At 40.0% G+C, this 12011-nt stretch overlaps 1 protein-coding gene across 4 annotated transcripts in view; it reads right to left on the bottom strand.

Moving 5' to 3' along the window:
- Positions 1-12011, bottom strand: part of NPR3 (natriuretic peptide receptor 3) — an 82370-nt gene that overhangs the window by 39402 nt on the left and 30957 nt on the right. The gene's annotated exons all lie outside the window — the stretch shown is intronic.

Below are 12011 nucleotides of genomic sequence, written 5' to 3'. Positions count from 1 at the left end.
TCCCATTAGCTTAGAATTTTTTATGTAGGAGTATACAATTCCAATTAAATGATATTGTACAAGACAAGAGGGCAGGAAGTGTCTGGCCAAGATTTTACTGATGATCTGATAACTTTTCAAATAATATCACCTCCCATGCTGCTTCTGTGCAAAACTAGTATCAAAATCCAAGTTGGTTTTTTGTTTTTGTTTTTGTTTTTTGGAGACTGAGTCTCACTCTTGTTGCCCGGGTTGGATTGCAATGGCGTGATCTTGGCTCACTGCAACCTCCACCTCATGGGTTCAAGTGATTCTCCTGCCTCAGCCTCCCGAGTAGCTGGAATTACAGGCGCCCATCACCACACCCAGCTAACTCTTGTGAATTTTTAGTAGAGATGGGGTTTCACTATGTTGGCCAGGCTGGTCTTGAACTCCCAGCCTCAGGTGATCCACCCGGCTCAGCCTCCCAAAGTGCTGGGATTACAGGTGTGAGCCACCGCGCCCGGCCCCAAGTTGATTTAAACAGCTTTAATGCTGACACTTCTTCCTCATTTAAGGAAATTAGAGCATTGTTTTTCAACATTTTAGACTTTCCAACATGTGACGTCTGGCTATTCTAAACAATTACTTATTAAAACCAGTCCCTTTCAAACACCTTGGCTAGATAAACCACCTGCTCCTCAACCTCTTGTTTCATACTTGAGTGTCAGAGGGAGACCTGGGAGAGAGGGAACGCCAAAACACACATCCCACCTCCCTATCAATACTGCTGTGCATTGGTTACTACTGGGGTATTTGTTTAATTAGTTAAATTTTCACTTCTAAATGAGGAGAAAAAACAAGCTATGGGTGGCCTGCTAACCTCAAATGGGCAAATATCCACGGTTATAAAATCACCCCCTGCTCAGAATACCTGGTTAGAAATAAAAACAGCATTTACCAAATTCTACCCCAAAAACAAGAACAGAGGTCACATTAAGAAATATAAAACTGAATTTGAAAGCCAAAGTATTAAGGATGCAACATTATTTTATTTAAAATGTACTTTACATGTTCTTTATAACTAACACAACTTTAATGAAACAAAACAAAGCAAAAAAAAAAATCCAGTCTCTGAAATTCATTGGAGAAATTCTGACCCACTTTTAAAAACTAGGCTCTAATTTTACGTTTGCATAACTACACAACTGTATCTTTGCAAACACATATTGGACACAGAACATTGCAATTACTTAATTTGTGTATACAACAGTAGGTTTTGCATTGAGAAACAGTTACACACCATAGAACGGTGACAGTTTAGAGCTGAAGAAACGCTGGCCCTTTGTATTTTAAAGCTTGAGTAATGAAAATTTCCAAGAGATGTTTCTGATGTAGTGTTACAAGCAGCAGAATACTTGATTGTTAAAACATTCTCCTCAGATGGGGGGTGAGAAGTGGTGACTGTGATTATTGGGACTCTGATTTGTCAGTAAGGGCTAAGTAAATTCCATACCCAGATAACAACAATGAAACTCAGTCTCTAAATTTAAGACTATTAGAAAAACACTGTTTGCCTGCATGTAATAACAAAATCCTGGGAATGGGAAGGCCCCTTGTGGTGGGGGTCCGAATCTCTGGCTGCACAACAGAGGAAGCACCAGGAAGACGAGGGACCTAGCCAAGGGCTTTCTCGGCCCAAGTCCACTGCGGTTGGCCACAGTCAGGACCCTGCCCTCCCTCCTTTGGCGCTAGAAGGATGCTGTCTGCAACAAGGATTACTACAGGGTGGATTCATTTCAGAATCTCTAAGGTACAATGGAAGGTAACTGGGGCCCTTTCAACAAGTTTATATCCTCAAATATTTTTCACCTTTTTTCTGTCTTATTTTACAACAAAAGAGTTCTAACAGATTCTAGAAAGGGTATAAAATTGCTACATTACACTGTGATAAACTACAAATAACCTGCCAGGACACAAACATCTCCAATAATATTTATGTAAATATCCCTTTTTTTCACCTTAAAATTGAATCAGCTCAATTTTTTAAAATCTACGTTAAAACCTAAAAAGTCTCCTTACACTGGGAACAGGATCCCTAGATGATGTTCCTGTCCATGTACAAAACACTCAGTTTTAAAAGCCGACAAAGAGCTATGTTAAAGGAAACAGCTCCAGACACAAAGTAAAATCAGCAGTCTTCATACACCAAGATGACAAACCCGCAGACCACCAAATTGGTATGCATTATTGTTCATGTGTTTTGCTTGTCTGTAGTTGCTTTTAAAGAATCACAGAAGTCAGGTATGTCCACAAGGGTAAAAGAATGTACTGAGCTAGTAAATGAAGAAAAGCGGTCCTTAGAAGGAAGCTATAACCAAATGGGAATTTCTAAAGGAGCTAGGGCATTTCGGACCAAAACATGTGTTCACTCATTCCCTCAAACACATCCTGTCTCTCTTACCCCTGCTTTGGTAAGATTATTCCCCACCCCACCTCCACCCCACAAAAAATGGCACCACCATCTTTGAACACTTGCGTGGTACTGAAAGTCAACAATACAGAAGAGACTTCAGGTAAATCACAGCCATATAAACACAGATTCCTTCTAAAATCCCCACCAAAATGAAATAAATAAATGTTTTAAGGCATAAACCTACAAGTCTAAAGAGTACAGAAAGGAAATAGCAGATAAGAAATATCAACAAGCTGGGCACAGCAGCTCATGCCTGTAATCCCAGCACTTTGGGAGGTTGAGGTGGGTGGATTACCTGAGGTTGGGAGTTCGAGACAAGCCTGACCAACATGGTGAAACCCTGTCTCTACTAAAAGTACAAAAATTAGTCATGCATGCTAGACGGCGCCCATAGTCCCAGCTACACGGGAGGCTGAAGCAGGAGAATTGCTGAACCTGGGAGGCAGAGGTTGCAGTGAGCTGAGATCGCGCCACTGCACTCCAGCCTGGGTGACAGAGCAAGACTCTATCTCAAAAAAAAGAAGAAAAGAAAAGAAATATCAACAAAATGCTGGAAGTTGGGAAAAGTAACTGACTCAATAGAACTGAAAAACTATAACCAAAGTGTACGCAGGAGGGTAGCAGGGAACTCCAACAAGAAACAAAGCCATTCCAGTTCAGAGACTCTAGAACTGGAGCCACTGCTACCTCTGGAGGTGGGGGATGCAGTGGCACTGAAAATAGCAAGACTAGTTGAAAGTCTGTATAGGAGCTCTCATAATTATTTTTATATAAATATCCCATTTTTCAACCTTAAACTGAGTTGGATCTCCTCCCTAACCTTATACAGAGAAGAAAGTGCCCCATCCCATTTAGGCAAAAGGCTTTAGTTTTATTGTCTGAAGATGTTGAAGCAAAGAAGATCTGAACAGGAAGGTACCAGGCACAACTGAAGACTGGGTGAAGCATAAAACTGAAAATTGGGTTTAAGTAATAAGTCTGCTGTCCTAAAGGTAAGACTCTCACTCCCTGGGCCCCCAGAATATAGGGCAGCCTTATGACCCTCAAGAAGGAATTTGGAGGAGAATTTTGTAGTAAAACTGACCAACCTAAGATAAGCAACTAACTTCCAGATATTCATATTTGGGATAATCCTTTGAATAACAAGCTTAATACATTATTATAACAAGTTCCACTCATACACACACAGCTTTCCAGGAAAGCTCCATAGTGGCTCACCCTTAAATATAAACAGACAGCTAAGGATTACCAAAAGTTTAAGAAAAGTTTATAAGAGAAAGAGATCAAAATTAATAGAAAACAATGAACTTGAAAGGCGTACACTATGCAGAAAGTAAAAGAAAATTTTTTCAAAAAACTTGTCTCTTTTTTTTCTTCTGATTTAGTTCTCAGAGGAAAAAACCTTATCTCAACAAATGTAATATACCTGCAATTGTAAGAAGCACCTTTTTTTCTAAGTTGTCCTTAGAAAGAAAATATTCTACTTATTAAATTATGACAGTCCAACAATTATAAAATGAATCTCAACTTTGGATAAGTTAAAATATTTTTTAAATTGTATTCTACAACTGATGAAAGCATGCACTCAGAAAGATAAACTATTGTATACAGGAAACAAGTCAAGGTGCTATCTTTTAAAAAGAGGGGGCACAGAAAACAAGAGAGAGCTCTTGAAAATTAAAAATATGATAGCAAAAATTAAAAATTCAATAAATAAGCTGGAAGGTAAAGGTGAGTCAATTTCTCAGAAAGTAAAAGAAAAAAGAAGAGTTGGAAAATAGGAGAGAAAATTAGAGAATCAACTGAGAAGAGCCAACATCCCATTTTAAAGTTCCAGAAAAGGCAAGCAAAAAGTGCTCATAACAGGGATGTAAAAACGCTCATATTATTGTGAAATTTCAGAATACCAGTGAATCTAGTTGTCTGCCTATTTCATTCCCCTCCAATTCATTCCCCTCCCTTCATCTGCTTTGCTGTGCCCTATATCGTATGAAAATAACTCCTCCAGGTCCCTTTCCCTGTCAGCTGACATCTAGTTGGTTCAGCCAAGAAGAAGCACTTCTTTCTGGTCCTACCAGAAAGAAGAAAAAAGCCAGGATATTTCTCCCACTTTCCCTTTGCCTTGGGCAGCATCTTTAGAAGAAGCTGCATTTACTCTATCCTTTTATCTCCCAATGGCAACCCTAACTTTGGAGTCTTGGGAAAACTATCTCTTCCGTGGTCCTTCCAGCTCTACAGGTGGTAATGGCTTTCTGTTGTTGCTAATCTCTGGCTTGCCTTATTCTGCCATTTGGTATCTCAGCTCTTTTTACACCTTAAAGGTAATTCCTCGTATTAAATCCTTGTTGAATCACCTGGCATAGGCTCTATTTTCCTGACTAGATCCTTACTGATACAATCAACAAGAAAGAGAAAATACTAAAAGCTTCTAGAGCTGGAGAAAAAGAAAGCGTGAAAAAGATAAATAATCAGAATGGTAACACTAACAGCCACAAAACAGTAGAGTAAGAGCATCAAAATTTTGAGGGAAATTAATATTCAAAGAAAATTTTATACCCAGCTAAACTGTCAATTAAATGTAAGACTAAAACAAAATGTTTTCTGATACTCAAAGTCTCAAAAGATTTTCCTTCCAGGCATGATGGCTCATACCTGTAATCCCAGGACTTTGGGAGGCCAAAGTGGGAGGATTACTTGAGCCCAGGAATTCGAGACCAGCTCAGGCAACATGATGAAACCCTGTCTCCACTAAAAATACTAAAAATGTAACCTATAGTCCTAGCTACACAGAAGGTTGAAGTGTGAGGATCTATTAAGTGCCAGAGGTGGAGGTTGCAGTGAGCTGAGATGACACCACTGCACTCCAGCCTGGGTGACAGAGTGAGACCCCATCTCAAAAAAAAAAAAAAAAAAAAAAGATTTTTGATGCATGCCTCCTTTCTTCTTCAAAACTGAGGGGAAATTTAAGAAAGAAGGAGATATGATACCCAAGAAAAGAGATATAATATAGGAGAGAACTGTAGGACATTTCCAGGTAGTATTGGAGAAATAAATTATTCTAGATTAGAGCAGGACGATAAAGGATTTAAAAAATTGACATTATCTAAAATGTTTGGCTGAGAGAGTGAAAATGAAAGAGTAAGAACTACACAGACACAGAAGCAAATAAAAAACTAAGGCAATTAGTAAGGTCAGAGAAAACAAAAAGCTGTACTGGAAAGGCTATGTAATTATAGAATACTCTATGGTTCTACTATAAGTATTTATATGGTCATAATAACAAAAGTTCTGAATTTTTTTAGCTTTTCTTCACATTTTATTTTATGAATGTATTTTTAACCAGAAACTATGTTATAAAATATTGGGAAGGTAGAAGGAAAAGGAAGAACTGGCAGAGAAAGAATACATAAAAGAGCTAGCTAAATCTTTTTCCACTTTAGGAAGTCAAGAGATAATATCAAAATTTTTACTATCAAAAACAGCAATATAAATAATCAATTTTAGAAATATGGAGAGAAACAGCAGAAAAGCAGATAAAACATTAGTGATGACTGTCTCTAGGGAAATGGGAGTTAGAAGTAGAGAAGGGCAGAAAAGAAGATTCATGTTTATCTATAACTCTTTAGTACTATGAATGTGTTTTTTTTCTTTTTTCTTTTTTTTTTTTTTTTGAGACGGAGTCTCGCACTGTCGACCAGGCTGGAGTGCAGTGGCCGGATCTCAGCTCACTGCAAGCTCCGCCTCCTGGGTTTACGCCATTCTCCTGCCTCAGCCTCCTGAGTAGCTGGGACTACAGGCGCCCGTCACCTCGCCCGGCTAGTTTTTTGTATTTTTTAGTAGAGACGGGGTTTCACCGTGTTAGCCAGGATGGTCTCGATCTCCCGACCTCGTGATCCGCCCGTCTCGGCCTCCCAAAGTGCTGGGATTACAGGCTTGAGCCACCGCGCCCAGCCATGAATGTGTTTTTAATTCATTGTGGGCTTTTCTTCAATTCATTATATTGGGCCCTTTCAATCTACAAAGTTGTGTATTATTTTGAGTTAAACAACAACAATATGAGGGAAGGAGTGTGAACTTCACCCAAAGACAGAACCAACTTTTAAAGGGCCAGGCAGCGAATGGGTCTCAAAAGTGCCAAACACAATCAGGAGAGTGGGTCAAGCCAAAAGTGGAATTTACAGGCCAGAAAAGCCAAATAAGCTGACTGAGAGGAAAATGTGTCTCCAACACTGACTCAGTCTAACATGGGAAATAGTAGCAGGGACAAATTTAAGTCTACTCTTAAAAGCATAATGCAAAAACACTGGGAATTGAAAAGACTGAACTGTCTCCCTGGTACAGAATGAATGAATGAGTATGTCTCTCGTCTCAGAAATAAAACTAATGGCTTTTATCATGTAAGATAAGGTAGCAGTTCAGCATTTAGGTCTTTCTTTAGTTTCTTTCAAGGAGTGATTTTTCAGTGCAACCTGACATACACAATGTTGTAGTACCCTATCCATGTGAATAAACACAGCTGAAGACAGTAACTGGGTGAATGGAAAATTGACAAGCCATGGTCTAGTTCAATGATTTTCTACTTTTTGCTACATTGACCCCCATTAAGAATCAGATGACGGGTGCTGACTCTTCTCTCCAAAAGTATACACATGTGCACTTACACACAACATTTTGTACATAATTATAAAGAATTAACACACCCTAAGTCAAGAAACCCTCATCCACCTAACGAGCTCATGAAAACATGAATGAATTTGAAAGGTATCTCTTACTAAAGAGCAAAATGAGCTCAGTGTTTAATTTTGATTCTCTAGAAACATGGATATTTTCACATATGTGCCACATTCGATCTGCTACAAAATAAACTGTCCAGACTCCTGTGATTATCACCAGCATGTCAGAGTGCTTTACAGTAAGGTATATGTTGTTTTTTTGTGCATGCTGGCATAGGAATACAGCTCTCACGGGCCCCCAGAGCTCACAGCCATGGATATTTATATACCTGCTCAAGTATTTTTAGGGGGTGAGGATCCCACCCCAGATGGGATCACTCATTTTCCAGGATCAGGCTCACATCCATACTTCTGGAGCACTCAGTAAACAGCATCTGATGATCAAAGGAATGATGGTTTACACTTCAGAAAAAAATAGGAAAACTAGGTCACTGAGGATGAAGAGGAGATGAAGTCCTAGCCAGACTTTGCCAAGTGTCTGAAAGAGGAGAGAGAAACCAGTATCTTACATATGTGTATTTGGGCAAGTGGGGCGCAGGGAAAGGAAGGAAATACTTCAGCCTGTGTTGCTGCCAGGCTCACTTGCAGAGCCTGAGACACATGATCTTCAGGTCATGGGTTTGCCCCCTTATGGGGTACATTGTTGTTAAAAGGGTCAGACTGATGTAGTGGAAAAAGAAAGTCACTGACCCAGGCAGGAGTCAAGGGATGCAACTAATCTTGGCTTGGCCACCACACAGTGCATTCTAAAACCAAATACCAGTGCTCTGGAATTGGAACTGTTCGTGGGCAGAGGCCAACCACCACCATCAAGACGCCCTTGAGTGAGGGCCACTGCACGTATGGGCAACCCAATAGAAACCACCAGAGAAGGCCAGGCAGGTACTTGGCAAAAACTTGTCTGAGTCATGCTTAGAGCCCCACTGACACTTGAGAACCTCTGCAGTGGGCTTTACTTCTCACTTTAGATTTCAGGTGACCTCCAGATGGTCCTCAGAACCCCCACTGCAAAACCTCATTACTATCCCCACACTATCTCCCATGGCATAAGAGAAACTGAATACTTGGCTTTGTGTACTCAATAAGGTCTAAGCATAGGACTCCACCACCAGCCAACATCACTGTACTGACTGCAATATGCTAGTTACATTTGGAAAGCCCACCCCACCTTTCTCAGCCTCAGTTTCCGCCACTGTAGAGGAAGTGGGTTTGATTTTATGTCATTTCTATTCAATAATAACAAAAATAATAACCATAATAACAACAATAATAGGTACTTTGGCCACTTCCTATATGCCATGTACACAGTAAGAGAATGCAAGCGTGGGCAGAAATAAGAGTAGTTCTTGCTTTCGAAGAGTTTACAGTAGAAGAGACAAAGGGTAATCAGAAAATCCCATACATCAGTGTGTAATTACAACCCAAGGGGTGTGCTGTGATGGAAAGGAACCGAGCACCATGACATAGTCTGGGGTGTCAGGAAAGACTGTCCTGAGGAAGTGGTGTTTGAGTTACAATCTGAAGGATGAGTAAGAGTACTGCGTGCAGTAGGCACACAAGAGTGTCATATAGATCAGCCTGGAATACAAGAAACAAAAGTAAGAGAAATGATAGCTACCATCCGATGAATACTTACCACGTATTCGTCACGGTTAGTATTCATCATTGGCAAGCACCAATGAATGCTTACCATCCAATGAATGCCTGGCATTGTGGTGAATATTATATTATTTTTATACAATTATTGAGTTATTTGAACAACTTTGTCAGTTAAAAATTATGCTTCCCATTTGATAGCCAGTAAACTAACGAACTACGTCTCAGAAAGGTGCCCAAGATAAGAATTGTAAGAGGCAGCCAGGTCTATCAAATCCCAAGCCTGCATATTTAACCACTGGGCTGCACTGCCTCCAGTGGTGGCCACTGGACCTCATTAAAATATGATGCAGGCCAGGCGAGAGGGCTCACGCCTATAATCCCAGCACTTTGGGAGGCTGAGGCGGGCAGATCACAAGGTCAAGAGATCAAGACCATATAGACCACCATAGTGAAACCCCATCTCTACTAAAAATACAAAAGTAGCCGGGTGTGGTGGCATGTGCCTGCAATCTCAACTACTTGGGAGGCTGAGGCAGGAGAATCGCTTGAACCCAGGAGGCAAGGGTTGCGGTGAGCCGGGATTGTGCCCCTGCATTCCAGCCTGGTGACAGAGTGAGATTCTGTCTCAAAAAAAAAAAACAAAAAACAATGCATCAGAATGGAATAGATTTCCCCTTGGTTCACTAGTAAAAAGACAAATACTATTTTTGGTTTTTGTTTTGTTTTGTTTTGTTTTGTTTTGGGAGGGGGGACAGAGTCTCGCTCTGTCACCCAGACTGGAGTGCAGAGGCGCAATCTTGGCTCACTGCAAGCTCCGCCTCCTGGGTTCACGCCATTCTCCTGCCTCAGCCTCCCAAGTAGCTGGGACTACAGGCGCCCACCACACCCAGCTAATTTTTTGTATTTTTAGTAGAGACGGGGTTTCACCGTTTTAGCCAGGGTGGTCTCAATCTCCTGACCTCGTGATCCTCCCGCCTCAGCCTCCCAAAGTGCTGGGATTACAGGCATGAGCCACTGCGCCTGGCCTGCTTTTTTAAAAATATTATATTACCCATAGGAATAGTGGGGACACTATCATAAGATACATGTACTAATGACTAGACAATTGTAATATATGCAACACTTACAGCCCCAGTGATAGACTAGCCCTAAACAACCGTATTTTCTGTCACACCACTTACATGCACCACCCAAGCTGAGGGAAAACTAGAGTGAACACTGGACTCAGGGAAGCTAATTTACAGGCTGCTAATAGCATTTGAGACATCCCGGCCTGAAAATCTCCAGCTAGGCAGGCATGTGTAGGTTCAACCATAAGTATATTCCCCAAAATGTGAACTGGAAAATAGAACAACTCAGTCTTGAGGTTGAGATGGTCCTAGGTTATTCTAGGAGTGCATAAATGGTTACAATCAGAAACATCTACTAATGCAACTCACATCGCAACTTTATAACAGAATAAAGAAACACTGAGTATCACAATATGTATAAGAATATACATTTGATAAAATTCATACACTCAAATATACACAGAATAAAATTGCATAGAACTTAATACATACACACACACACACACACACACACACACAAAGAGTATAGGTAAAACTGGGAAATCTGAGCATAATAATTGCATTGTATCCGTGTCAATGTCCTAGTTGTGATCTTAAAATTTTCCAAAGTGTTACCATTGCAGGAAACTGGGAAATGTATACAAGGAATCTCTCTGTACTGCATCTTAAAACTGCATGTAAATATGCAATTATCTCTACTAAAAAGTCAATTAAAAAGAGAGAGGGCAAGAGATGGATAGAGGAGAGAAGAGATCAATTTTACCAAAACAAAATGGCATTAATCCATCAAAATTTGGTAAGTTAAAAATATGGAACATTAATTTTACTAAAACCGTCATTGCTACTCTATACTCCCAATGCTTTAGTATAGTCTGTAAATATTTTAAAGTTTCAAATTTTTCATTTTCAGAAGATCATAACCTTTTTAAGGATGCTGACAACATGGTAATATGATGAATGCAATACTAACATATATGAAATAGAGTCAGTGGTATCATTTGACATGTAACACCTAAAGTAAAAAACCTATGTCCAAAGATTTTCCTTAACCTACATTATACAAACCTTGATGCTTGATGTGCTATTTTTGTTTCAGTTATCGTATTACAAGGAATCATTTTGCCAAAGAAAAAAACTTCACTAACAAGAGAGAAAAGGGAATTGCCAGTCTAATAAAGAGTGTCCCCCAAACTCCACAGCAAACATCATGCTTAAGTGGTGATGTGAACAGATATGAATTCTGGCATATACTCTTTACATTAAAGTTAAGATGCCCACTATCACTGCTTATATTTAACATGTATTGGGATCCCACTCAAGGCCATTTGAAGTTTTAATTTAATTAATTATACTTAATTTTAATTCAATATACTTAATACTTGAATTAAGTATACACACTCTTAATTATACTTTTTAAAAATTACTTTATTTACTTATCTTTTTAGAGGTGAGGTGTTGATATGTTACCCAGTCTGGGCTCAAACTCCTGGACTCAAGTGATCCTCCCACCTCAGCTTCCCAAGTACCTGGGAACACAGGCATGTACCACTGTGCCCAGCTTCTTAAGTACACTTTCAATTAAACATACTTAAAAGTAGAAGAATTTGAAAGAAACAAAACTGCCACTATTCCTAGATTATGTGATTCTTTGGAAATGCATGGTAAATTTTAGAACAAATGAGAGTCCACCAAAGTCACTGAATTCAAGATGGATAGTAGAGAACGAAGAGCTCACGATGGGTGTCATCAATTGGAGTTCTAAGAAAGCAGATGACACAACTCATTAGCACAAGTAAGAGAAGCAAAAAGACTGAGTCTAGAGAGAAGACCCCAGACTCCTACAGGCTCTCCCACCACATTAGATCAAGGACTAGTCTCTGGGAACCCAGCCACATCAGGTGCTGGCTCTTTGGCTCCCATAGTTCCTTCCCATGATACTCACCAGGACCACCTGTCTAACCTAACTTGATGAACATCTGCAGTTGGTGTTTACAAGAGCCCAACTCAGCCAGGCATGGTGGTGTGCACCTGTAATCCCACCTACTCCAGAGTCTAAGGCAGGAGGATCACTTGAGCCCACGAACAGCCAGAGCAACACAGGGAGGCCTCATCTTAAAAAAAAAAAAAAAAAAAAGCCCCACTAAAACCTACATACATACAACAGATGGACACATC

Source organism: Papio anubis, chromosome 5 (genome assembly GCF_008728515.1).
Source record: "Papio anubis isolate 15944 chromosome 5, Panubis1.0, whole genome shotgun sequence".
Taxonomy (NCBI): Eukaryota; Metazoa; Chordata; class Mammalia; order Primates; family Cercopithecidae; genus Papio; species Papio anubis.
This window is presented reverse-complemented; position numbering and strand designations above follow the sequence as displayed.